Source organism: Suricata suricatta, chromosome 8 (genome assembly GCF_006229205.1).
Source record: "Suricata suricatta isolate VVHF042 chromosome 8, meerkat_22Aug2017_6uvM2_HiC, whole genome shotgun sequence".
Classification (NCBI taxonomy): Eukaryota; Metazoa; Chordata; class Mammalia; order Carnivora; family Herpestidae; genus Suricata; species Suricata suricatta.
Genome location: NC_043707.1, coordinates 114,420,664 through 114,445,686, shown reverse-complemented (window position 1 = coordinate 114,445,686; position 25,023 = coordinate 114,420,664). Strand labels below are relative to the sequence as shown.

General features: G+C 49.1%; 1 long non-coding RNA gene across 2 annotated transcripts in view; it reads left to right on the top strand.

Annotated features, from left to right (window-relative positions):
- Positions 1–20,863, top strand: part of LOC115300070 — a 70,822-nt gene extending 49,959 nt beyond the window's left edge. The window contains exons 2-4 of one of the 2 annotated variants that reach the window (XR_003912487.1): positions 16,600–16,770; positions 18,505–18,586; positions 19,730–20,863. This is a non-coding gene — a long non-coding RNA (uncharacterized LOC115300070). Of the gene's footprint in view, positions 1–16,599; positions 16,771–18,504; positions 18,609–19,729 lie in introns of those variants that run through there. The other variant, XR_003912486.1, reaches the window with a different exon arrangement.
- Positions 20,864–25,023: the final 4,160 nt, after the last annotated feature.

Below are 25,023 nucleotides of genomic sequence, written 5' to 3'. Positions count from 1 at the left end.
TCACAGACTGCAAGATCATGACCTGAGCCAAAGTCGGTATCTTAACCGACCGAGCTACCCAGGCGCCCCCTTAATTACCTTTTTATAGATCCTGTCTCTAAACACAGTCTCATTCTGAAGGTATTGGGGGTTAGGACTTCACTCTGAATTCTGGGGGGACACAGTTTAGCCCATAACACTGGGGGAGAGAAATTCTCTAGTTTTCTCTGTACAGAACACCTTGACCTTGGCCTTGCTTCAATGTCCTCATCTGTAAAATGGGGACAGTTATTACTGTATCCTCCTCATAGAGCTGTTTTGAAAATTAAATCAATTAATCAGTGGAGGTGCTTAGGGTGGTGCTGGGCACACAGTATGTGCTCAATAAACATTAACTGTTTTTATGATCATTATAAACAGTTTTTTAAAAATGTTTATTTTTGAGACAGAGAGAGACAGAGCTTGAGGCGAAGAAAGGCAGAGAGAAAGGGAGACAGAGAATCCAAAGCAGGCTCCAGGCTACGAGTTGTTAGCACAGAGCCTGATGCGGGACTCGAACTCACAAACCGTGAGATCGTGACCTGAGCTGAAGTCGGACGCTTAACCAACTGAGCCACCCAGGCGCTCCATAAACATTTTTATATTTGCTGTGTTGCAGGTGACTCTGCACCTGTAATTAATGGTAGCAAGGCCCACACTTCTGTGGTGGGCTTTCTGCTTAGCATCCATGGGCTTAGAAAACGGTACCCCTGAGATCTGACCTTGAACCCCAGAGCTCTTAGACTCTCTGTGTCCTTGGCTGAACAGGAATTCTCACTTCGATGCCCTGACAAACACATCAGGGTTTTTTGTTTGTTTGCACACCTCCAGCGATGGGGAGCTCATTTCCTCCCAGAGCAACATTGATAGAAAGTTCTTTCTGGCTGCTGCCCTGAGCAGCGGCATGTCATTCTGCCCATGATTCCTCCTTCTGTCCTCTGCGGCCACTCAGCAAGCCTGGTCCCATTTCCAAATGGATTCCCTTGAACTGCAAACCTCCAATACTGCTAATGTCACATGAGTTGTGACCCAGTGAGGTCCTCAGCCACTACAAATGAGGCAGGCTTTTAAAGTAAATGTTAATAGCTCTATTATTTTTCTTGATTTAAAAATGTAATACATGGTCATTAAGAAAATTCAGACAATACAGGAAAATATGAGGAAGAAAGTAAAACCGCCGATCACCCCAGCAACTAGAGATAACCAGTGTTAGCATTCTTTAATTTAATTTTTGAATAGGCAATACATTCACAAGGTGTTCAAAATTAAAAATCATAAAAGGGTATTATTCAAGGGAAAATTTCCCTCCCACACCTCTGTCTGGTAGCCTTAGTTTTCCTCCCCACAGACTAAAAAAGTTATTAATTTATTGTGGATATTTCCAGAGATAAATTAAGATATATAAGGCTATCTTAAGATCTTTTAAGATACTGTTGGGTATTTTAAAGGATCTTTTAAGCCATGTGAGGAAACACCCACACACCCACACACCCACACACCCACACACACGTTTTCCTCCCCACCCCCCACTTTTATTCACTGCTTTGTTTGCTGAGCAGCATATATAGGTGGAACTCTCTGCCTCTTGGTTTTCAAAGAGCAGATCTCTTACCTCTTCCTGATACACTTTGTCTTCGCGGCCTGAATGCACTGTTTTGGACTTTTGGGGTCATTTGACATTCTTCTGTCGGCCCCTTCAGCTTTCTGACATCTTGTCATTTTCTGGTGTGTTTGCAGTGACCCTCTCCAATGTCATGGCTTCCACAACATTAAATTTTTTTTTAACATTTATTTATTACTGAGAAACAGAGAGAGACAGAGCATGAGGAGGGGAGGGGCAGAGAGACGGGGAGACACAGAATCCAAAGCAGGCTCCAGGCTCTGAGCTGTTAGCTCAGAACCCAATGTGCTGCTGGGCTCGAACCCACAAGTGGTAAGATAATGACCTGAGTTTATGTCGGACACTCAACCGACTGACCCACCCAGGTGCCCCGTCTACACCATTTAATCAACACTCAGCGCAGCTTCCATCCACGTGGGACCGGACTCCGCCACCCACATGGGACAGGCCTTCACCAGTCCACGTTTTATAGAAATCAGAGTGGCTCTCTAAGCAGAGCCTCAAACGTGGCTCTGAAGCATCCCTGCGGCTCTTTGACTCATCCTTCCAGAAACGCCATCCTGTGTGCACGTTAGTGGGATGTAACTTATTCAAGTGCATCATTTCTAGCTCCTGGTGGCTTCTCTTTTCTTTCTGAAAAGTTAACAAATGACCATGACCACTAAACGGCTACCATGGTGAGCACTCTCCACCCGCCAGGTGTGGCTACCTCACGTACCTTGTCATTTATTCCTCCAAAGACCCTCATAAGAAAGGGACTGTTACCTCCCCTTTTTACATTTTTTAAAATGTTTATTTAGTTTTGAGAAAGAGAGAGACAGAGTATGAGTAGGAGAGGGGGTCTGGGAGGGGAACAGAGAGACACAGAATCTGAAACTGCCTCCAGGCTCTAAGCTGTCAGCACAGAGTCCATTGCAGGGCTCGAACCCAGAACCATGAGATCAGGACATGAACTGAAGTCAGACGCTTAACGACTGAACCACCTAGGTGCCCCTCCTATCAGCCCTATTTAACAGTCTCAGAGAGGTGTAGTAACTTGCCTGAGGCCACACAGCTTATAGGAGGCAGAGCTGTGCCTGGAGCCAACCCTCTGACTTCCCCTCTGTGTCATCCTGTCAGTTGACAAATGTGCTCTGAACGGCCGCCATCCTAGCGGGCCCACTTGGCATGGTGGTCCAGGCTTCTTCACAGGGTCTCCTCTTCACAGGCCGCAGAGGGGGCTTCCCTTGTTGGCTGACCCCTGCTCTGCCCTTGTGGGTTTCCTGAATGCAGTCCTGTGGACAGGCTTTGCATCACGGGAACTGCAGCCACAGGTGTGAGCCGGCCACCCCCCAGGGCCAGCAGAAGGGCTTGGACTCAGTACAGCGAAGGGTGATGATCGAGACCACTTGAATTTCAGCCAGGTTCCACTCCTTACTCCTGTGTGACCTTAGACAAGTTACTTAACCTCTCTGGACCTCAGTCTCCACATCTGGGGAGAAAGCTGAGATGACTTGTGGAAAATGCTCACTGTCAAGGAGGCAGCCAGTAAATTCCCCACCATTGTTACTGTGGTCGTCCCAATGTTATTTGTGGACTTCAGTTACCTGGGCCCCCCTTTTACTCCTCAGTTAGTTCTTCTCCAGTGGTGCAGTACAGGTCCTAGCCAGGCAGGGGGGGCCCTCGACGTGAATAATCTTGGTCCTATCCTTGAGGTTTCCTGTGTGTGGATAGGGCAGCCGGCCCTGGGGAAGGGAGCCTGGGATTGGCTCTCTCTGTCCTCTCCCCTCCTCTGCCCGCCCTTCCCCATCAGCCTCTGAGGAAATGCCCACTTCCTGGTCTCTTCTAAGGGAAGGATGTTCCAGATACCCCCTCCCTCACCCCGCGACTGCTCAGGCTTTCTCTGATGGAGATGCTGGCCTTGTGCCCTGTTTCCCTTCCTGGGGACAGGGCTTTCCTGGGAAGGGACCACGTGTCCTCAGATTGGACTTCCCACGGCCCTGGCTACGTCTCCCCCTTCACACTGGGGCCTCCAGTGATAGGTGTGTCTTTTCCCCAAGACCCTCCAGAAGAGGGGTGAGGCTGCCCCCCTCAGATTGCTGTCCTGTACACTTCAGAATGGAGGTACCCAAAGAGAGAGGCTGTGTCTCCCCAGGTTGGGGCCCCCAGAGCTCCCCAGGACCATGAATTAGGTCTTCCTCCTGAGGAAGCTCCTTGGGGGTGAGAAATCTTTCTCCTCTCACACTTGGAGATGACCGAAAATAGAGGCTGTATTTCCCCCCTCAGTCTGGGGCTCTCTGACGACAAGGGTTGTGACTTCCTGCTCCCATCTGGGTGCCCCTGGGGTCAACTTGTGGCTCTTCCCTCACACTTGGACTTTTCTGGAACAGGCCTGTTTTATCCCCTCAGACTGGGGCTCTCAGGATGGGCATTTGTAGCCTACCCCCCCTCCCCACCATGCCCTGGCCAGGAATTCGGTGCCATGCAAGTAATTGAATTCCTGTACGTTAACAAGTCAATCATGGAGTCTTAATGAGTCCTGAGTAATCTCAGACATGCGTGTTAATTAAATCGCTGTCCTGGTTCTAATCCGCTGGAAGTTAATCATTGGGGAATTAGGAGGTGTCAGCTGGGGAACTCCATTAAGGTGGTGGAGGGCGGGGTCTAGCGGGGGGAGGAAGGGAGCCCGGCATGGAGTCAGGGAGGCAGGGGCACGACGTGTCCTGGGTGGCCCCTCAGAGGGTGGGGGTGGGGGGGCACATGGCAGCAGGCATCCCCACCACCTCTGGGCATCAGGGTCAGGAGCATCCCCACCCTCAGTCTTCACCAGCCGCTTCTGCCTGGGCAGAACCCCTCTGGTCCCAGCCTGATCCAGCACAGCCCCTGCTTTTTCTTGGTCTCCAGTCCAGGAAGGCTCAGGAAGAGGTACAACACATAGAAAGTGCCAGCACACAGTAGGGGGACCACAGGCACACAGTTGGGGGAGCACAGGCGTGCTCTGCAGACACAGGTTCTCTTGATCCCTCTGGTGTCGTGCACTCACTCCCTCACCCTGCCTTCAACCCCCTCCACCCTCTTCTGTACCCAGGAGACAGAACCTCTAGGGAGGGATCACCTGTCACCCCCGCTGGCTTCCACGTGGGTCTGGCCAAAGGGAGGCTTCTGTCGGGGTGGCAGCCTATTGGTCCTGGCATTGGTCCAGTCAGTAAACCCTCTCTTGGAGCCCTTCGATGAGCACTCTATTTCCTGCCAGAGCCCTGGACAACCACTCCAGGCTTAGAGTGTGGTCCCATCAAGTGTCATGGTTTCTATGGCAGATTAAACATGGCCCCACTACGCATTCTTGGCTGCTCCTTCCATTGAGAGTTGGAGTGTATTTTCCTTCCCTTTGGATTTAAGCTGGCCCCTGACAGCTTTTTGCCACCAGCTAAAGTGATGCTGTGTCACTTCCAAGGCCAGATCTACAGGGATCTGCAGCTTGAGCTTTTGTTGCTTTTACCACGCCATCTTGGAAGCCAGGTGCTGTGTAAGAAGTCTGACTACTCCAAGGCCGCCATATTGTGAGGAAGCCCAGCCGGACACACAGAATGGTGTTGGGGCCCCAGACAGGTGACTGTGATGTTGGGTTTTCCAGCCAGATCCCCTTGTCAGCTGGATGCAGCCACTATGTCACCTTGGCTGAACCCATGCGGAGCGGACAAACCACCTAGGTGACTCCTGTCGGAATTCCTAGCCCACAGAATTGCAGAAATGATAAATGGCTGTTGTCTTAAGCCATTACCTTTTGGGGTAGTTTGTTACGTAGCAAAACTGAAATGGTCACCAAATGTGTTAGTTTCTTAGGTATTTCATTACAAATGACTGCAAACTTGTTGGCTTAACACAACAGAAATTTATTCTCTCACAATTCTGGAGGCCAAAAGTCCACAATCAAGGTGTTGGTTGGATTGGTGCCCTCTGGTGGCTCTGAGGGAGAGTCCATTCTGTGCCCCTATTTGTTCCTTATGGCTGCCAGCGACCCCTGGTACTCCTTGGCTTGGGTTCCCATAGCTCCAAATGTCACTCCATCTCTACATGCTGTCTCCTCCATGTCTCTCTGTTTTCCCTTTTCTGTTCTTTAGAAGGGTAATTGTCCTTGGGTTTAGGGCACACCTCATCCAAGATAATCTCCTCTTGAGATCTTTAACTTAATTAAGGTCATTAAGACCTTTATTTGCAAATCTGCAAAGACGTTTATTTTAAGTAAGGTCACAGGCTGAGGGTTATGTGGACATATCTTTGGGGGCGACAGTTCAACCCGCCACATTGGATATCGTGGCCCACTGGGACTTCCTTGAGGCCTGTGCTGGTGGTCCAACCTGTGACATGGTGATTGCAGCCGACAATGATGATTCTCAGACCACTGCCAACCTGCACTGTTGTTCTCGGCATTTTTCTTTAAAAACTTTTTAAGTTTATTTATTTATTTTTGAGAGAGAGAGACAGACAGACAGAGAGAGCAAGCAGGGGAGGGGGAGAGAGAGAAGGGAGAGAGAATCCCAAGCAGGCTCTGCACTGTCAGCACACAGCCTGATGCGGGGCTCGAATTCACAAACTTGTGAGTTTATGACCTGAGCTGAAATCAAGAGTCAAACACTCAGGGCGCCTGGGTGGCTCAGTCGATTAAGCATTTGACTTCAGTTCATGTCATGATCTCACAGTTCGTGGGTTCGAGCCCCGCATCGGGCTCTGTGCTGATAGCTCAGAGCCTGGAGCCTGCTTTCAGATTCTGTGTTTCCTTCTCTCTCTGCTCCTTCTCTGCTCATACTCTGTTTCTCTCTGTGTGTCTCGCAAAAAATGAATAAAATGCTAAAAATATTAAAAAAGAGTCAGACACTCAACCAACTGAACCAGGTGCCCCTTTTCTTGGCATTTTTCTTCTCTCCCCTGGAGACTGAGCCAGGGTACCTTCTCAGGCTATATCCACACTGTGGTGACCCAAGCATAGAGCACTTCATTAGACAGATAGTCACCAACAGTCCCCTTTCCCCACCACCTCTCCTTGGTGTCCCCACAGGGCAGCATGAGGCTTTGTGGAAAGTGCTCTCTGCAATCCATGTACCTGGAGAGTATAGGCTTCCCTGATGGCTGGTTGCTCCAAAATAGCAAATGGGGGTCGTGGGATAAGATATAATCACAACTTCTCTGAGTCCTCACAGTCCAGCTCTTTGAAATCTGCCCCGGAGTCTCCTTGAGCTTTGCAGGATTAAGCTCTCTCTTCCGGGCTCTCGCGGGGCTCTGGGGGAGCATCTATTACTGCTTATTTTATTCTCTGCTCCACTCCCATCCACTCTGAAGTCCTACCCCAGCCCTGGGCTGGGAGGGGACAGCTGGCTCGCTTCAGTTGGGAATTTCTTTTGCTGAGTTCTGGTATCTAGATGTTGGGAGGGACCCTTCCTTACTCCCAGCCAGATGGCAGGAGTGGCTATTTTGCTGGACCAGCTCACTGTCTCAAAAGCTTTTAAAACCACGCCCTCATTCTGAAGGGCTTCCCCACTGGGTCTGGTCTCCAGGTTTGGCTGTATCATTGTTTGGATTTGGTTTGTCCTGGTTGGTGGCCTCCAGGGCCATCAGCACTGTCTCCAGGTTCCTATCACAGTCTGAGGTCTCCTCTCCCAAAGCCCTGGCATACTCTGGGTCTGTGAGGCAGCAAATGTCTGAGGGGCTTTAGTGATGCTGATGGAGCTGAGGACTGTAAGCCCCTGGCCCCCAGTTTCTCATGTCTTCTATCTCCTTTCCCCCGACCACGTTCGTTCTGGCCTATCTGCCTGCCTGTGGATCAGCTGCAAGCCGACAGATGGAGTGCCTTTTGCTCTGCTGTGCAGAATGGACACACCAGCCCAGAGCACAGCCACCTTCCTGGGCCTGGTGCGGGTGCCGCAGCCCCTTCATCTCCTCCTCTCTGTTCATGCCCCTCACTCAGCAGGTTGAGTCCCTTTCGAGTGCCTCCCTCTGGGTGAGCAGCTCAGCCCAGAGCGGCTGCCCAGTGAACAGACCTGCTGCCGCAGGGGCAAGGAAATTCTGTTCTCTAATCTTTTTAGAAGAAATCTGGCAGTTGAGGGCAATGAGAAAAGCCCAGACTCCCACCGGATTTCCCGAGTTTGAATCCTGTCTGTCTCCCTCCAGCTGTGTGACTTCAGACAAGTCGGCCTCTCTGTTCCTCTGTTTCCTACTCTGTATAACCAGGAGAGTACCAACACCTGCTTCGGAGGACTGACGGTCTGAGCAGAGCCTGGCGGGCACGTTCTCAATGAACATCAGTCACTATTCCTGAAGGCTAGGGCATAGGGTGGGCTTCATTCAGAAATTGCAGACCTGAAGACCCTGTCAGGCAGTGGGCTAAGTGATATGCTGAGTGAGGGGCATGAACAGAGAGGAGGAGACGAAGGGGCTGCGGCACCCGCACCAGGCCCAGGAAGGTAGCTGTGCTCTGGGCTGGTGTGTCCATTCTGCACAGCAGAGCAAAAGGCACTCCATCTGTCGGCTTGCAGCTGATCCACAGGCGGGCAGATAGGCCAGAACGAACGTGGTCAGGGGGAAAGGAGATAGAAGACATGAGAAACTGGGGGCCAGAAACAGGCAGAGATCCAGCGACAGGCACCTAAGAGTCCGGAGGTGACTTCCAACTGCATGATTTGCAGAAAGTTCCTTGCAGTGACTAGATTCTAAGCCTGGCATGCTTCTTCTTCACCTGCCCCAACTGTACGGGCCTTTGTGCTAGCATGCCCCTGCCTCAGGGCCTTTGCACTTTCTTTTCCTATTGTTTGAACTTTTCTCCCGTGATAGCCATGTGGCTCCCTCTTTGACGTCACTCAGATCGCTGTTCAAGTGTCACTTCACAGAGGTATCTACTTCTGGCTAAAATAGCTTCCCATCGCTGCATCTCCCCCTCACCCTCCTTGGTTTTTCTTCACAGCTCTTATTCATCCCTGAAGAGCTGTGTTATTTGCTGTTGGTTTGTTTGTTGTTTGTCCCCTTAAGATAATATAAACTCTGGAGGGAAGGGGCTTTGTTTTGTTCACCTCTGCATCCCAAAGTCTGTAAGGGTGTCTCTGCATGGCTGTTAAGGGAAGAATGAATAGCATCTTATTTTAGCTTCATAACTGTCCTTGGAAGTAGCTACTCTTTTTTTAAAATGTTTATTTATTTTTGAGAGAGTACAGTAGTGGAGGGGCAGAGAGAGGGGAACAGAAGCGGGCTCTGTGCTGTCCGAGGCTGTGTGAGGCAGAGGCCCCTGTTCTGCTGACCCAGGTTGAGCTTGTAGTGTGGCCCCAAATAAATCTTTGTTGTCTTCCACCAGTGTGATCTGGGGTTAATTTGTTACTGCAGCTTGGCCTGGCCCTTCCTGACTCATGCGCCGTTTCGGACCTATTTTGTATCTCTTCAATATTGGTGGCTCATGGCTCATTCTCTCCCCGTGGGAGCGTGAATCGGCACAGCCTTTCCGGGAGACAACTTGGCAGTACGCGTGTATGAAAAGCCCTAAATAAATGTATTGTCTTTGACTCAGAAATTTTACTTCTAGGAATTTATCCTAAAGAAATAATTGGACAAGTTCAGAAAGTTGTGGGGATGAAAAGGATATTCATCACATAAAATGGTGAGAATTGGATCAGACTAAATATCCCACAACAGCAAATTGGTTAAATAAATTTTGATTCAGCTCCACAATAGAATGCTAGCTACTGCCCGTGGCACAGATTTATTGGCACAGAAAGAGAGCCCCAGTCTATTATAGTGCAGTGTATGCATAATGTGAGCCCATCTCTGTGAAAAAAAAATATATATGTGCATAAAGAAAGTCTCCATGATAGTCAGCAAAAACTTAATGGAGAATTCTGGGTGTGGAATCCCAGGTGGTTTTCTCTTTATTATTTTTATTTTGCCTCTCTCTATTTAAATTTTTCCTCAGTGATTTTGTGTCTTGGGTACAATTAAAAATGAAAGGGGAGGGAAAAAAGCAACTATGTGCTGTTGGACACGTTAGCCTCTAAGGGTCATTATTTCCTTCTCTGTGAAACAGGAGTGGCCATACCCACTTTGCCGGGTTTGGGGAGGATTCCGTGAGATCACATGTTAGAAGGCATCAAGCACCTGCTAGGCGCTCAAAATCCCTAGCCGTTGTTCTCAGTTCTCAGTCAACTAAAGGATCTTAGAAGCTGGTTTGTTTATTAGTTAACCCATCCATCTACTTACTAATTTCAATAAGCGTGGCCCGGAACGTACTGTGTGCTCGGCTCCATTCTGGATAAAGACGGTTGTGATGTGTAGGGCCAGGCACTATTGTAAGTGCTTGGAGTTTATTCACTGTTATCTCTACGCCATAATTCTGTGAAGGGATACCTTTCTTAGCCCTGGTTTATAGGTTCTGACACTGAGGCACAGAAAGGTCAAGTGACCTGCCTCACGTCCCAGGCCTAGAAGGAGACAGAGCCAAGCTCCAGAGTCGTCGCTCAGCCTCTGGGCTACACGCCTGAGGGACACAGGGAGTCTGCTCCTCTGCCGGGTTGCACCAGGCTCCCAAACTGGGAGCTCAGGGGCGAGGGGGGAGGTGCCGGCTGGGGACTGGGCAGCAGCTGAGTTAGAGATCCAGGGGCTAATCCAGACGCTAGAAGGTGATTAGCAGGATTAGGGGAGGTCTATTATTCGGAAGCCCCTGGCTGAGCTGTGGCTCTCTGAATGCAGGCTCACAGTCAACCCAGATTGAGCTGGGTGGGAGCAAACAAGGCTCCCCACGGGTTTGCATGGGAAGCACATTCACGCAGTATCTCATTTAATCCTCACCTTACCTCTGCAGTAGATGCTATCTTGTAGAATGCTCAACCGAAGCTCAGTGAGGTGCAGGGACCTGCCCAGGGTCTCAAGGCTAGTAAGTGAGGAGCTGAGATTTGCACTAGGGTCTTGAGCTACATACAGTCTTAACCACTTTGCTTAATATCCTTGTGCAGGGCTCCACCATCTCCCCTCCTTCCGCAGTGGGGGTCCTGGAGACACACGGGGGAGCCAGGAGACTTCCGCTGTCAGGTGTACTGTTGGCGGTCATTGCTGCCCCTCAGCTGCCGTGGTTTTGCTGGGCCCTGCCACGGACAACACCGTCACATCAGGGCAGAAGCAGCAGAGAGCTGGCCACCCCCGAGGCCAAATAGGGACACAGGGGAGTAAGCTAAGGGAGGAAACTGGGAGGCTGGGGTAATCCCTCCCCACCCCTTTCATTTTACAAGTGAGGAAATGGAGGCAGGGGGTACCTGTCCAGGGTCCTGCATTAGAATGGAAGGGGTCCTCGAGCCCAGCCTTTTCTGGTATTCCATTGCCCTTGGAATTTCCTAAAGTAGGACCTAATGTTCCGCCCCAGGGGGAGTGAGCTGAGGCTGTGGGTGAGGTGTGTGACGGAGGCCCCTCACCAGTGACTAGAGGTCTGGGACTCCTCTGGGGAAGGAGAAGATCTAACATTCCTAGGGATCCAAGCCCCAGGTGATCACTCCAGCCCTAGAGGTGGGGGCTTCCTTTAAAAAAAAAACCCTGACAGACACTCTGTGTGTGTCCATCTCCCCTACTTCACAGCAGAATCTCTGAAAGGCTGTGTGTGTCCTCACCATCACCATCTCCTCCCTCGAACCCACCCCATCAGCCCTTGTCTTCCGCCAGCCGAGTGAAACAGCTCTTCTCAAGGTCCCAGGGACCCCTACAGTGGCGATTCAGCAGTCACTTATCAGGCCACAGTGGCCCATTCTCTCTTCTCCTTGAAAGAAACACTCTGCATTCAGCGCCTGCGCCCACGCACCAGACACCCAGGCTCTCCATCCACCTCCCTGGCCTCCTGCTCTTCCCAACCTCCAAAAGGAAGACTAACATCAGACTCTTCTACCTGGGGGGCTTAGGTACACGTTTTCCTGGGTGCAGGAGGCTGGACCAAGTGATGATTCATCCATATAGATACTCACTAAACAAACAAAAATTAATTCCATCTTAAAAAGAACACCTGGACAGCCTGCCCTCAACCTCCTGGAGTCCTCCTCTCCCATGATGTTATCCTGCTGGCGACATTGGAGAGGCAGGAGGAAGCCATAACCCAAGGAGTTCAGGAAGCCTCTAGAAGCCAGAAAAGACAGGGAAACATTTGTTCCCCCCAGAGGCTCCAGGAAAAACACAATCCTGCTGTCAGCTGGATTTTAGCCTAGTGAATTGAAACCCCTTTGGACTTTTGCCCTTCACGATTGTACGATAGTCCGTTTGTGTTGTGTTAAGCCACTAAGATTGTGGCAATTTGTTATAGTGGCCACAGCCACAGGACATTAATAATTTCTGTTGATATGATGAATTACACTGATTTAGTTTTGAATGTTAAACCAACTTTGTATTCCCCGGGTAACCCTCACTTGGTCATTATATGTAATCCATTTTATATATTGTCAGTTACAAGTTGCTACAGTTTTGTTTAGCATTTTACTTCTGTGTTCATGAGGGATATTGGTTTGTAGTTTTCTTACAGTGTCTTTGGCTTTGTTATCAGAATAATGCTGGCCTCACAGAATGAGTTGGAAAGTGTTCTTTCCTCTTTAATTTTCTGGAAGAGTTTTTGTTGAATTGGCATCATGGCTTCCTTAAACGTTTGCTAGAATTCTCCACTGCGGTCATCTGGTCCTGTAGTTTTTGTTGTTGTTGAAAGGTTTTTATATTCAAATTCAATGTATTTAAGGGATACAGGGCTATTCAGGTTATGTTTCATTTTGAGTGAACTTTGATAGTTTATGTCTCAAAGAATTTGTCTATTTCATGTACGTTGTCAAAATCATTTGACATTCCTGATACTGACAGTTTGCGTTTTCTCTCTTTTTTCCTTACTGGTCTAGCTAGAGGTTTATCAGTTTTACTGATTTCTTCAAAGATCCATGTTTTGGCTTCAATAACTTTCTCTATTCTTTTCTGTTTTCTGTTTCATTGATTTCTGCTCTAATTTTTATTATTTTTTTCTCTTCTGTTTTACTTTGCACTTAATTTGCTTTTCTCACCCTAGTTTCTTTTCTTCTTTTTCAAACTGAGATATACTTGATGTGGAACATTACGTTGGTTTCAGGTATACAATAAGATGATTAGTTGTGTATATATATTGCAAAGTGGTTACCACAGTGAGTCTGGTTAACATCAGTTGCCACGAATAGTTGTAAATTTATTCTTGTGATGAGAACTTTTAAGATTTACTCTTAGCAACCTTCATATATGCAACGCAGTATTATTAACTATAACCAGGCCGTGCATTACATCTCTAGGACTTATTTATTTTATAGCTCTAAGTTTATATCTTTTGATTCCTACTACCCCATGCCCTTCTCCAGTTTCTTTAGGTGAAAGTTGAAGTCAATGATTTAGGACCTTCCTTATTTAAAAAAATTTTTTAACGTTTATTTATTTTTTTTTGAGAGAGAGAGAGACAGAGTGTAAGTGGGGGAGGGGCAGAGAGAGAGGGAGACTCAGAATCCAAAGCAGGCTCCAGGCTCTGAACTGTCAGCACAGAGCCCAACATGGGGCTCAGACTCACGAATTGTGAGACCATGACCTGAGCCAAAGTTGGACGCTTAACCAACTGAGCCACCCAGGTGCCCCAAGACCTTTCTTCCTTTTTAATATTGGTGTTTAGTGTTCCATACTCCCTCCTAAGTACTGTGATAGTAGCATACCATGAATTTTGTGTTTTTATTTTGTGTTGTGTTTTCAGTTTCATTCAGTTCAAAATACTTTGTAATTTCCCTTTTGATTTCTTCTTTGACTTATGGGTTATTAAGCATGTTTTTTGTTTGTTTTTGTTTTTAGCTTCCAAGTATTTGGTGGTTTTCCTCATATCTTTCTGTTATAAATTTTTAATATAGTTCTATAGAACATTCTTTGGATGACTTGAGTCTTTTTAATTTTATTCAGACTTGATTTATGGCTCTCTCTTTTAAAATGTTCCACGAGTACTTAAAAATCGTGTATATTCTGATGTTGAGGAGAGTGTTCTATAAATGTCAACTAGGTCAAGTTATTTTAGTGTGTTGTTCAAATCTTATATATCATAAGTGCTTTTCTGTCTACTTGTTTTATCAACTATTGAGAGAAGAGTATGGAGGTCTTCAACAATAATTGTGGATTTGTCTGTTGGTCCTTATCATTCTGTTTGTGCATCCCGTATTTTGAAGCTTTGTTATTAGATGCACAAACATTTTGGATTGTTATGCCCTCTGTATTAAGGATACCTTTATTATTATGAAATGAATTTCTTTTTTTTTTGAAATGAATTTCTTTAAGATTTACTTTACCTGGTGATAGTTTTTGATCTGATATCTACTCTGATATTTCTTAAAATTTTTTTTAATGTTTATTTTTGAGAGACAGAGAGAGAGAGGTAGAGAGAGTGTGGGATCAGGACAGAGAGAGAGGGAGACACAGAATCTGAAGCAGGCTCCAGGCCCTGAGCTGTCAGCACAGAACCTGACACGAGCCTTGAACTCCTGAACTGTGAGATCATGATCTAAGCTGAAGTCAGAAGCTTAACCACCTGAACCACCCAGGTGCCCCTACTTTGATATTTCTTTTGTTTAATGTTAGCACGGCATAGTTTTTTGTATCTTTTAACATGTATGTTTCTTTCTATTTAATGTGTCTTTTTTTGAGACACATAGTTGGTTCTTGGTTTTCTATCCAATCTGACAATCTCTGTCCTTTAATTGGGAATGCTTGGATCATTTATATTTAATGGATTATTGATATGGTTAGGCTTACATCTATCATCTTGTTATTTGTTTTATGTTTATGTTTGTCTCTTCTGTTCTTTGTTTTCTTTTTCATAGTTTGGTTCTTTCGGATTTTTTTTTAAATGATTCCAACTTATCTCTATTGTTGGCTTATTAGCTGTAACTTGTAGTCATTATTTTAGGGTTTATAGTATGTGTCTTTAACTTACGATAGTCTACAAATGGTATTGTACTACCTCAGGTGTAATATAAGACTTTTATAATAGCATGCTTCCATTTCCCATCTTCCAGCCATGTTTCTATTGCTATCATACATTTTGCTTATAGATGTTATAAGCCTCACAGTATACACTGTTGTTTTTGTTTAAATAGTCAATTGTTTTAAAAAAGTAGTTTAAATAATAAAACTAATATATTTACCTGTGTAGTTATCATTTATGGTGTTTTTCATTCCTTGAATCCATGTATCTATCTGGTATTTTTCTTCTAATGGAAGGACTTTCTTTAACATTTCTTATAGTGAAAGTCTGTTGTTGATGAATTTTTTAAGCTTTTATATGTCTGCAATAGTCTTTATCTTTTCTTTGTTTTGGAAGATATTTTTGCTGGGTTTGGAATTACAGATTAACTGCTGTTACTGAAACAGGCCAAGGATGCCCCCACATCAGGGAATACACCCTCTTTCCATCGCCCGGAATGCTTTCCCCCTAGACATTTCTCTGTCTCTTCATTGTGTCTCAGATCAAATGTCCCCTCCTCATAGAGCTCTTCCATGACTATCTGATCTAAGATAGCAACTCTGTTGCTTCTCTTCTTACCATGCTTTGTTTTTCATTGTAAAACTTATCCTCACCTGAAACTCTGAATATTTATTTGCTCACGTGCCTATCATCCTTTTCCTCAGTGGAATACAGGCTTCACAAGGGCCAGGACTTTGTCTTGGTCACTCTGGTTATCTATGCTTAGAACAGTGCCTGCCATATTGTAGATACTTAATGGGGCAGAATGAATGAATGAATGAATGAGTGCTCTTTTTGGCCATTAGCTGCAATCTACTTGCTGTGTGACTATAGACAAGTCCTGTTCCACCTCAGGGCATGGCTTTTTATAGTGGGTAGTGGCTGAATGTCAGCTCACCCTCCCCCATAACCTCCTGCACTGTGCACCATGCCAAATGTGCCCTGGGTTTCACCGTTCTGTTCCCCACCACACTGGAGGGAGTAGGGCCAAATGTTCTCTATCCAGGGCTAGAGGGCACCAGCTTCGTATTGTTATGGTCACCACCAGGGGGCGCTGGATGCTTAGATTCTGGACCAGAACAAGGGCTCTGGGCCCTTGCTCCTCTTTGGGTTGGTTGGTAGAAGTCACTGTGATTGACTATCAATTAGGATGTCTGATGCAGGTGGTATAAATGCATGTGGGGAATAGGAAGGCATTTCTAGGAGCCAGGACTCCCAGGCTCAAGGTGTTCACCCTCCCATCAACAGACCCCTTGAAATGATTCCTGGAGATGGGAAGAAGCGGGCCCAAGAGGATGGACACTGTGCAGGGTGCTTGGTGGCATCTTATATGTCCTGGATGCCCAAATCAACTTGTGGCTTTGGACAAATAAACCCTTTGGCATCACTGAGCAGGGTGATTCTCTTATCCTGGGGGCCCCTCAAAGAAGCTAAAAACATGGCAAACCTGTTCTAGCTCTTTGACTTCCTCCAGGGCTGAGCTCCTCCCTGCCCCTCCTCAGGCCGTGGGAGACCCCCAGTCTGCAGATTGTCCCTCAGATGCTGAGGCCAGGAGTTGCCGTCTGCGTGCAGGGGCTCACATGTACAAGAACTCATTTAATTCTTTTAAGAAGTGGGAATGTTTTTCTACTGACCCATAGATGGATGGGGAAACTGAGGCCCAGAGAGTAGGAAGATCAGTCTGAGGTCGCATGTCAGCATGTGAAATGTACTTGGTTCTAGCACCTCTGTTTTGGGTGTGGCCAGCGCCCCCTTGGGCCACTCCCTTTCCAGAGAGCTAGCTCCTTGAGCTGATGTAGCCTCTGAACCTTTGCACTGCTGTTTCCTCCGCCTGGAATATCTTTCCCTCAGCCCTTCACGTGGCTGCTTCCTTCCTGTCATTTGGATGACAGGCCAGATGTCACCTCCCCAGAGAGACCTTCCCTGACCACACCTCATCCCTTGTTGTCTCAGCAGCTTGTTTTGTTTCTTCTAGGTCACTCATCAACATCTGAAATGAGCTGATATCCTGATTTATGGTTTATGCTCCATCTCTCCTGTCAGAACGAAGTTTCCAGTAGGGCAGGGACCTTGCCTGCCTTGTTCCCTGATGGGCCATGTCTCACACATGGCACACGGCAAGAGGCGTCCCATGGGTATTCAATGAGTGAGTGAGTGAGGAGGATGCAGAATTGTTTGTCACCCATGCAGTTCTCCAGACAGTAGTGCAGAGTCACCCTGACCCTTCCCTGAAGGCCCCAGGCTCTGGAATCTTCTGCAGCTGTTGTGTCCATTCCTCTCTGGGCTTCTTACTCCTTCATCCTCTCCCCCTTGAGCCATGTGCTCCTCAGACAGGAAGCCATGGTGTTTTGCTTTGATTTACAAAGCAAGGCCAAGATATGGGAGGAAGAAGGAGGGGAGCAATGGACCCTGAGGGTGGGGTGCGCCCCCTGGTGTTCTAGAGAGAGGAGCCCAAGGATTGCAGAGATGCTCCATGCCTTTGACTTTCCAAACTCAGGCTGAGTGTGCGGTTAGGGTTTCTGACCACGATGACTGCCCTGGGTGCGGAATGTGAGTTCCCTGGTAGAGGACCAGTCTTGCCAGGAGGCTGCAGGGGGCGCCCTTCTCACCCCATGTGAGTGCTAGGCATTCCTGGGATCCCTCCCAGAGCCATGAGGACCTACCTACATGATGGCCTGGTGACCGGATGGAGAGCAGACAATGTAACAGGAGATGAGTCATGCTTTGGGCCAAGGAGATCCGAATTAGATAGAGTCCCGAGCTCAGTGGCTTCCATGCTGTGCGACCTTGAACAAGTGACTTTCTCTGTCTGAGCTAAGAAGAAATGAGCTCTGCGCTCCGGGAGCGGCTCTGGAACTCAGTCATCCAGGCCCTGCCTTCCCTCTCGGGGTTCCTGGCCATCTTTCAGTGCTAAGCATCAAGGGTGCCTCCTCTAGGAGGTCACCCCATCCCCACCGGGGGAGTCAGGTTCTCCTTCCCCTGGACTTACCCTGTTCTGTCTATGTCTATAGCATGATGACATTGTCTGTTTAGATGTCTGTCTCCTCCCCCTCCCCCCAGACTGGAGCCCTTGTGGGCGGGATTGGAACCCTGTATGTTTCTGCATGTGCAGCATGGGGACGGGCACACCACAGATATGGTAGTGATGTTGAGTGAGTTGGGTCACCGAGTCTGGATTGGCTTCTCTTCTCAAGGCTTTCTGGGACAACCTTGCCATCCACTGAGTTCAGCCGGCCCTGAACTCATCCCGCACTCTGGCCCTTCCCTTGCTACCCAGCGGTGCTGTCCGGAGTGGAACAGCATCATCAGCAGGGACCCCTAACTTACCACGTGCCAGGCGCCTTGCGGAACACTCACTGCGTCATCTTGTCTAATCCTCACGGCCACGCCCACTTTAGACATGAACATACTGAGGCTCAGAGTAGTCCAGTGACTTGCCTGAGGTCACACACAACTCAAGGGGCAAAACCCAGTGGTATGCTGGTCAGTGTTTAATAGTTGGCTCTCAAAACAAATGAAAAGCCTAGATTTGAGGTGTTTTCTTCTTTCTGTGGTGCACGTGCTCCCACAGAACTCCACACCCCCAACATGACACCACTGAGCTTGAACTTGGGAAGAGATGCTCACAAGTGGCTCTTGTGGGTGGCGCAAAGCTGAGAGCCAAACCCAGGCCTGTTTGGTGCTGACCAATTAGCATTCGAGATTCCTAAGATTTGGTATTCAGTGGAGAAAAGCAAGGTGTATACATAGGTCCACACAAAAGAATATGCATGTATGTATATATGCATTGTGTACGTGCAGATGTATTTGCTTGTGTGTGTGCATCTTGAAGGATTTGCTAGAAACTGATAATGCCACTGTTTTGTTTTGTTTTTTCCAGGGAGGGGCACTGTGTGCCTGTGAGACGCGGTGGGAGAGAAGTTGACTCTGGTGTCCTTTCTGCTTTTTGAATTTTGAACCATGTGAGTGTAGTAACTATTAAAAAAAAAAAAAAGAACAAACAAACAACAAATCCCGACACAGCCTTCTGCAAATGGGCGCTGGGCCTGCGGCCCTTTGCGAGGCAGGGAGCTGGGCCGGGCGTGCCGAGTGGCCTGGTGGGGGCTGGTGTTTTGGCAGCCCTCGGTCTGGGCATCCAGGCTGGCGGGGGCGGAGGGGGACACAGGAAGACCCGTCTTCCCACAGCGTGAGGAACAAATGCACTTGTTTGAATTCTCATCCATATGGTTTGGTCACTGAGACTAGGGCACTGCACTCTAAACTCAATTAGAAATTTAAAAACCTTATAAATCCTCCCCAGCCTGAGCCTTGTAAATCTCCAGAGCGGGGCCAGCTTAGCACTTATCCATCTTGGGCTTAATGACCTCCCCAGCCTGGCCTGAGAATGATTCAGGGCCAGTGACAGGTCTAATTAGTGAACACAAACTGTGTAGCCTCAGGCAGGCCGGCAAGGTGAGGAGGAAGAGGGAGGCTGGCCCTTGCCCAGGGGCATTAGGGAGGTGAGTCCTGACCCTCCCTTGTCCAGTCTGGACCTCAAGGCTCTGGCACATGGGAGGAGAGGCAGGGAGGGGTGGCAGGTGCCTGACTTTCATAGTTCATGTCGCCCTGCTGCTGGTGCGTCTCGCTCAGGGATGGCTGTTGATGGCATGCCACTGGTACCATTAGTGCGTCGAGGGCCATGTGGGACCCAAGATGTCTCCTAGCCACCAAATCTGTGGGCAGATTGGAGGCTGTGTTGATCGCCAGTGTGGTGGGCATGGGAGAGTTCCGAGGGTGGGTTCCGATCTTCCAGTGTCTCAGGGAATTATATTCCAGAACAATTCATGTGAGATCACAGGGGGTCCAGACAGCCCCATTTTTAAGGGTAGAGTGTTCAGCTTTACTGAGAAGATCGATTTTCCAAACACACTACTAGCCTCGTGAGGTAGTGAGCTCCCCATCAGTGGACTCACAGCCCAGGATCCTCTGCCTTTTTTTTTTTTTTTAAAGAGTTCAGCTTTTTATTGAACAGGTTACAGAAGAGTTGTGATCAAAAAGACCAAAGTGCATGTCATCATCAGACTCGTCTTATTCTACTTTCTTTGCTTCCACTTTCTTCTCCTCAGCAGGGACTGCCCTGGTGGAGGGAACAGGACCTCCTGCGGGGGTAGCCCAGCCAGCCTCGACCTTGACCTCGACGATGAGGCTCTGGATGTTGACATTGGCCAGGGTCTTTGCCAACAAGCTCTTCCAGAAAGGTCCAACCTTTATACCTGCTGCTTTAAGGAGGGCATTGGTCTTATCCTCTGTGACTGTCACCTATCTCATCATTGGGCAGGATGAGGGCTGGGCCGAGCAGATGCAGGCCAGCTCTGAGCCGGAGACCTTGGTGTGGGGGAGTGCTGAGCGGGCGCTGCTGGGCGGGGCTCCTTGCTGCTGGGTCAGGTGAGGGCCTCACCCCAAAGCGACCGTAGCTTTTTTGGAAGGACCAAGCACCTTAGCAGCAGCTGGGGAAAGGGCCAGGGTCCTCTACTTTTAACCCCAGCTGTGTGTCGGGCCTCTTATACATCATCTGATGTGATCTCAGGCCCCCATTTCACAGGTGAGGAAACTGATGCTCGGGGAGGTTATGTAACATTTGCCCGGTCATTCAGAAGCAGGATTTGAATGCTGGCCTGCTCGGCTTTGGAACTCGTGGCTTCCCCTCCCCACTTCTCTGTATCTCTGCTGAAGATGTGCCCTTCAGGCTGGGCACGAAATGATCAAAGGCCCCAGAGCCAAGAGCCACGATCTCCTGGCAACACGGGCTGCCTTCGACAGCCTGTTCCACCATGTTCTGCGCCGGGGTGGGAAGACGCGGGTCCTCCCTCTCTGCAGTCTTTCCCTCCTCTCCTGCTCTCATTCTGAGGCCTCATTTCCCCATCTGCTCCCAGTCTCCTTCCGGCCTCTCTCTGGCCCCGATCCCAGCTCCCACCAAGGTATTTGCCAGGAATTTGGGGGTGGGGTAGGTCTGAGCTCCCCCTTCTACCAGTCCCCTCCCCTGCTTGGATGCAGGAGGCAGAGGTGGCCCTGTTGCCTGGGGAGACGGATGCCATCTCTGACCCCCAGCAGCCCGTCTGACCCCCTCCCTGCCCTCGACCCCCCGGAGCCGTCACCAGGAGGAGGCCTGGGTAATTGGTTCCATCCAAGATTCATCCTCAATGGTGCGAAAGGGAAAGTTATAAATATTTTTATCTATAACTCACGACGAATAAAAATTTAATTACACTGAAAAATTTAAATTTCATAAGAAATAAATATTAATCCTGGAGAGTGACTTTTGTGGGAAGTTAACTTTCAAATGTCGTCAATCTGGAGGTGCCCAGGGTCTGGGAGGGAGGGGGACACCCCCAGTTCTGGCTCCTGGTTTGGGGTGAGGGGGTCTCCCCTCCTGAGCCTGAGGGTTCCAAGACTTGGGAAGAGTTCGCCCTTGGCCCCCTCCCCGTCTCCAGTGACAATTGCTTACCTACCACATCCGGACATTTTTCTCGGTGTGGTGGGTACTGCAGGGAAGGGAAGACATTGTTCTTGACGTGTCATGTCACGTGGAGGCAGACGTTAAATGAATAATCACCAATACTACTGCCCAGTTAGTACCCCTCTGCTGGGCAGAAATCCCTGCTTGGCTTTATTATTATTGTTATTTTACTTTTGAAAAACTCAAGGCTAACAAACACTTAGAAGATGGCTAACATACAAGCATGCAGCTCAGTGAGTGACAACAGCGTAAGGGAAGGCGTGCGGCCCAGGTCAGGGGAGCTGACGTGGGCTCCCACACTAGACGCTTGAGGGAAGGGGGGGGGTCCCTGCCTTGAGGACCTTCACAGACTGTTTGATGGATGGCTTCCGCTGCCTGGCCAGGGAGAGGGCGTTTGGGGGGTAGAGTGGCCTAATATTAGTAACAACATCTCAATACCTACTGGAGGTTTATCATGTGCCAGGCCTGGTTCTAAGCACCTGATGGGTATTAGCTCATTTAAGCCTGACAAAACCCCACAACGAGGAAACAGAAACAGAGAGGTTAATTAACGGGTCCAAAGTCACATAGCTGGTAGAAGGCATAGCCAGGTTAAGCTTGAGTCCCCCTGGCTTAGAGGCTTCTCTGAGCTTCTCTGAAGTGGGACGGCCCAGGTCTTGGGGACACTGACACGTCAGGAGGAGCCTGAGGGGGGTGAGGTGGTTGCAGTGGTGGGGGTGGTGGGGTGCTGTTCGGGGCAAGGGAGTGAGGGCAGGACTTGGGACCTGCTCCAGGAGGGCTCTGACATGAGCAGAGGCAAGGAGATCGATGTGTGCACGTTGTGTTGGGGGAAGGGGAGACCAGGCTGGGTTCTGAGCTGCACACCTCAGCTGCTCCCCCATTCCACAGATGCCAAAGTTGAGGCCACCCTGGGCTGGGGCTACAGAGCCCGGGTCTGCGTTGCACCTGGGTAGAGGAGGGCGGCAGTGGGGGTAGGAACTTGGACTTGGGCCTGGCAAGCAAAGTCCTCGGCTCTTGAGCCTGAGACCAAGGTGGAAGGGGGTGGCTGGGCCCAAGTGCCAGCTCGGGGCAATGCGGTGGGGCCCTGAGCCTTGTCCCACAGCTGTCACTGATGTGGTGGGCTGGAGCTGCCATGGCTCACATGTGAGGGAGCCCAGAGGAGGCTGGGGCCCAGAGTCTTCATTTGCCCCTTTATGGCCCTCCATGGAGGTGGGTGACAGAGACTTACAATTCTCCAGGGACCAAATGGACTAGGTCCCCCTTACGTATTGGGAAATATTCTGAGTCCTTATTTGGCCGGCCCAAGACCCTGAGTGGTGGTACTTTAGGTGGGAGGTGAGAAAGCCACCTTCTGTGGCAAAAACTCAGGGATGCTTCACCCTTTCCCCCAGGCCCAGACACACATGCACACATGTTCACATACTCAGACATGGACGTGCACGCTGACGTGCATGTGCACATGGATGTGTGTGCTCACGCAGACAAGCATGCACACAGGTGCCGGTACCCAGGCACCCACACAACCAGAGCTAGATGCCCGGGTGTGCGTGGGTCCATCCACCCTCCCGACAGCGTTCTGCTGATGGAATGCTCTAATATTTTTCTATTAAATGTTGCATTTGTTGTGCTTTTAGTAGCTCCCCTCATTAAAAATGATATTATCCCCGTAAATAAGCCGGCTCCTGAAAAGAGTGCCCGACTCCATTTCTCTTCCTAATTGAGACACTTAGCTTTGATTTGCTCGTCGGCACGTATGGAGCGGATTAATTTTCAATTAATGCTCTCAGGCGGGTGGCTGCAAGCAGTGTGTGGGCTTGCAGCCGAGTGGCCCGGGTGCAAGGGCCGGTGGGGACCAGGAGGACCCAGAGAGGATGAAAGAGAGCACTGGGGTCCCTCTGGAGCTTCATGATTTTGTTATTTGTGGGAGAGTGGACCCTGGGGGATCCTCTCCTATGGGAAGCACCCTCCTCCACACTAAGCGCTGTGGATTCAAAGTTTGTGTCTCCTCCTCCTCCGTCCCCCTCAGCCGCCCCGCCAAATTCCTCTGTTGAAGCCCTAACTCGGCATGTGATGGTATTTGGAGATCAGCCCTGCTCATCCTCAGAGACCTACCCCTGGTCGTTGACTTTCTAGGCAAATGCTGGGGAGGTGGTAGAGCTCTGAGGGAAAGTGGGCAGAAAGGCCAGCTGACCTGGGTTCAAGTCCTGGTTCTTCTGGTTAGCTCTGACCTGATCAGCTTCTTCCATCTCCCTAGGCCTCCATGTCCTCTGTAAACAAGGATGATGCTAAGAGCACTTCTTTCTTTTTTTTTTATTAAACAATTTTTTTAACGTTTGTTTATTTTTCAGAGAGACAGAGACAGAGTATGAATGGGGAGGGGCAGAGAGAGAGGCAGACACAGAATCCAAAGCAGGCTCCAGGCTCTGAGCTGTCAGCACAGAGCCTGACGCGGGGCTTGAACTCACAGACCACAAGACTGTGACCTGAGCCGAGGTCGGATGCTTAACCAACTGAGCCACCCAGGCGCCCAAGAGCACATATTTCATAGGGGTTGTTAAAAAACAAAATTTGACTGTGTCAATTTGAAGAGCGCATTGGCTCTGTTATGCGATTCATGAATTAGGCGGCATCCCACCCAGCAAGGAGGGGGGTTGCTTCGAGGAGCTGTTCAAGATTGAGAGTTTTTATAGGAAGCAGAGTGGGACAAGAAAATTACCAAAAAGAAAAGAAAGGATTTTTCCAGGCAAGGTCATGTGTGCTTAGGTGGGAGAAGGGCAAGGAGTCTTATAAAGTGGGTTACTTCATCTTTGGGGAACGGAGAGGGCCCATGTGACAGATCACCTCCTTGGTGCTCATCACAAAACTCCCAAGTGACTGGTTAAGCCTTACACTTCTGGGGGAGGCTGAAGCTGCGCTTAGGGTAGGTATTCACAAGCTCTAGGTTTGATGACTTGGCCTAACTGATGCCATTTTAAGCCTGTGGTTTTCTTTTTCTTTCTTTTTTTTTTTTTTATTAAAGATTTTATTTTTAAGTAACTTCTACACCCAACATGGGGCTCAAACTCACCATTTTGAGGTAGAGTCATGTGCTCCTCCAGCTGAGCCAGCCAGGCACCCCAAGCCTGTGGCTTTCTTTTTAATAGGGTGTTGTGCCAGTTAGATGAGAGAAAGCATTTATACTTGATACTCAAAGTATGGTTTCTGGACCAGCAGCATCAGTATCTCCTGGGTCCTTATTAGGAATGCAGAATCTCAGGCCCCACCCCAGACCTGCTGCACTTGAATCTGCATTTCAACAAGATGCCCAGAGGTTCCTTGCGCCCAGCCAAGTGTGAGAAGCTCTGATTTAGCATGACTCTTGGCACAAGGTAAGCACTCGCAAGTGGTAGCTGTCATGATTATTAGTCTAGTAAGAGGCCCTTACACGAAGGCAGATTCTGGGGCTGGAGAGAAGCCCTGGGGCTCACGTCCTGGGTCTGTAAGTGAGCAGTGGGTGCCCCCTTCAGCTTTGGTACTGGCCTCATGGGTCTCACCCCCCCGTGCAAGCATGGCGATCACGACGCCTCCTGGAACGGATTGGAGAGTTCAATGAGATGAAGCAGGAGGTAGTTCCGGAGTTGTGCAAGCGGGGTCTGAGATCGCGAAGCTCCAAAAGCAAGCATTTTTGCGCATGCTTTATTTACTCTTCTTGCTATCGTTCCCATTTTAAACGTGAGAAACAGAAGCATTTCCAACCAAGTGATGAGTCCACACTCACTTAGTGAGTCAGCCATGCAACTGGGTCTGGTCCCAGGACTGGTGGCCGTGAGCACCCCCAGACCCCTGGGAGCTCCTAGAGCAGCCCCTCCCTCCGGCCACTGAAACCCTCCGGGTGCCTATCTCTTGCTGGATTGTGCGGTTGGC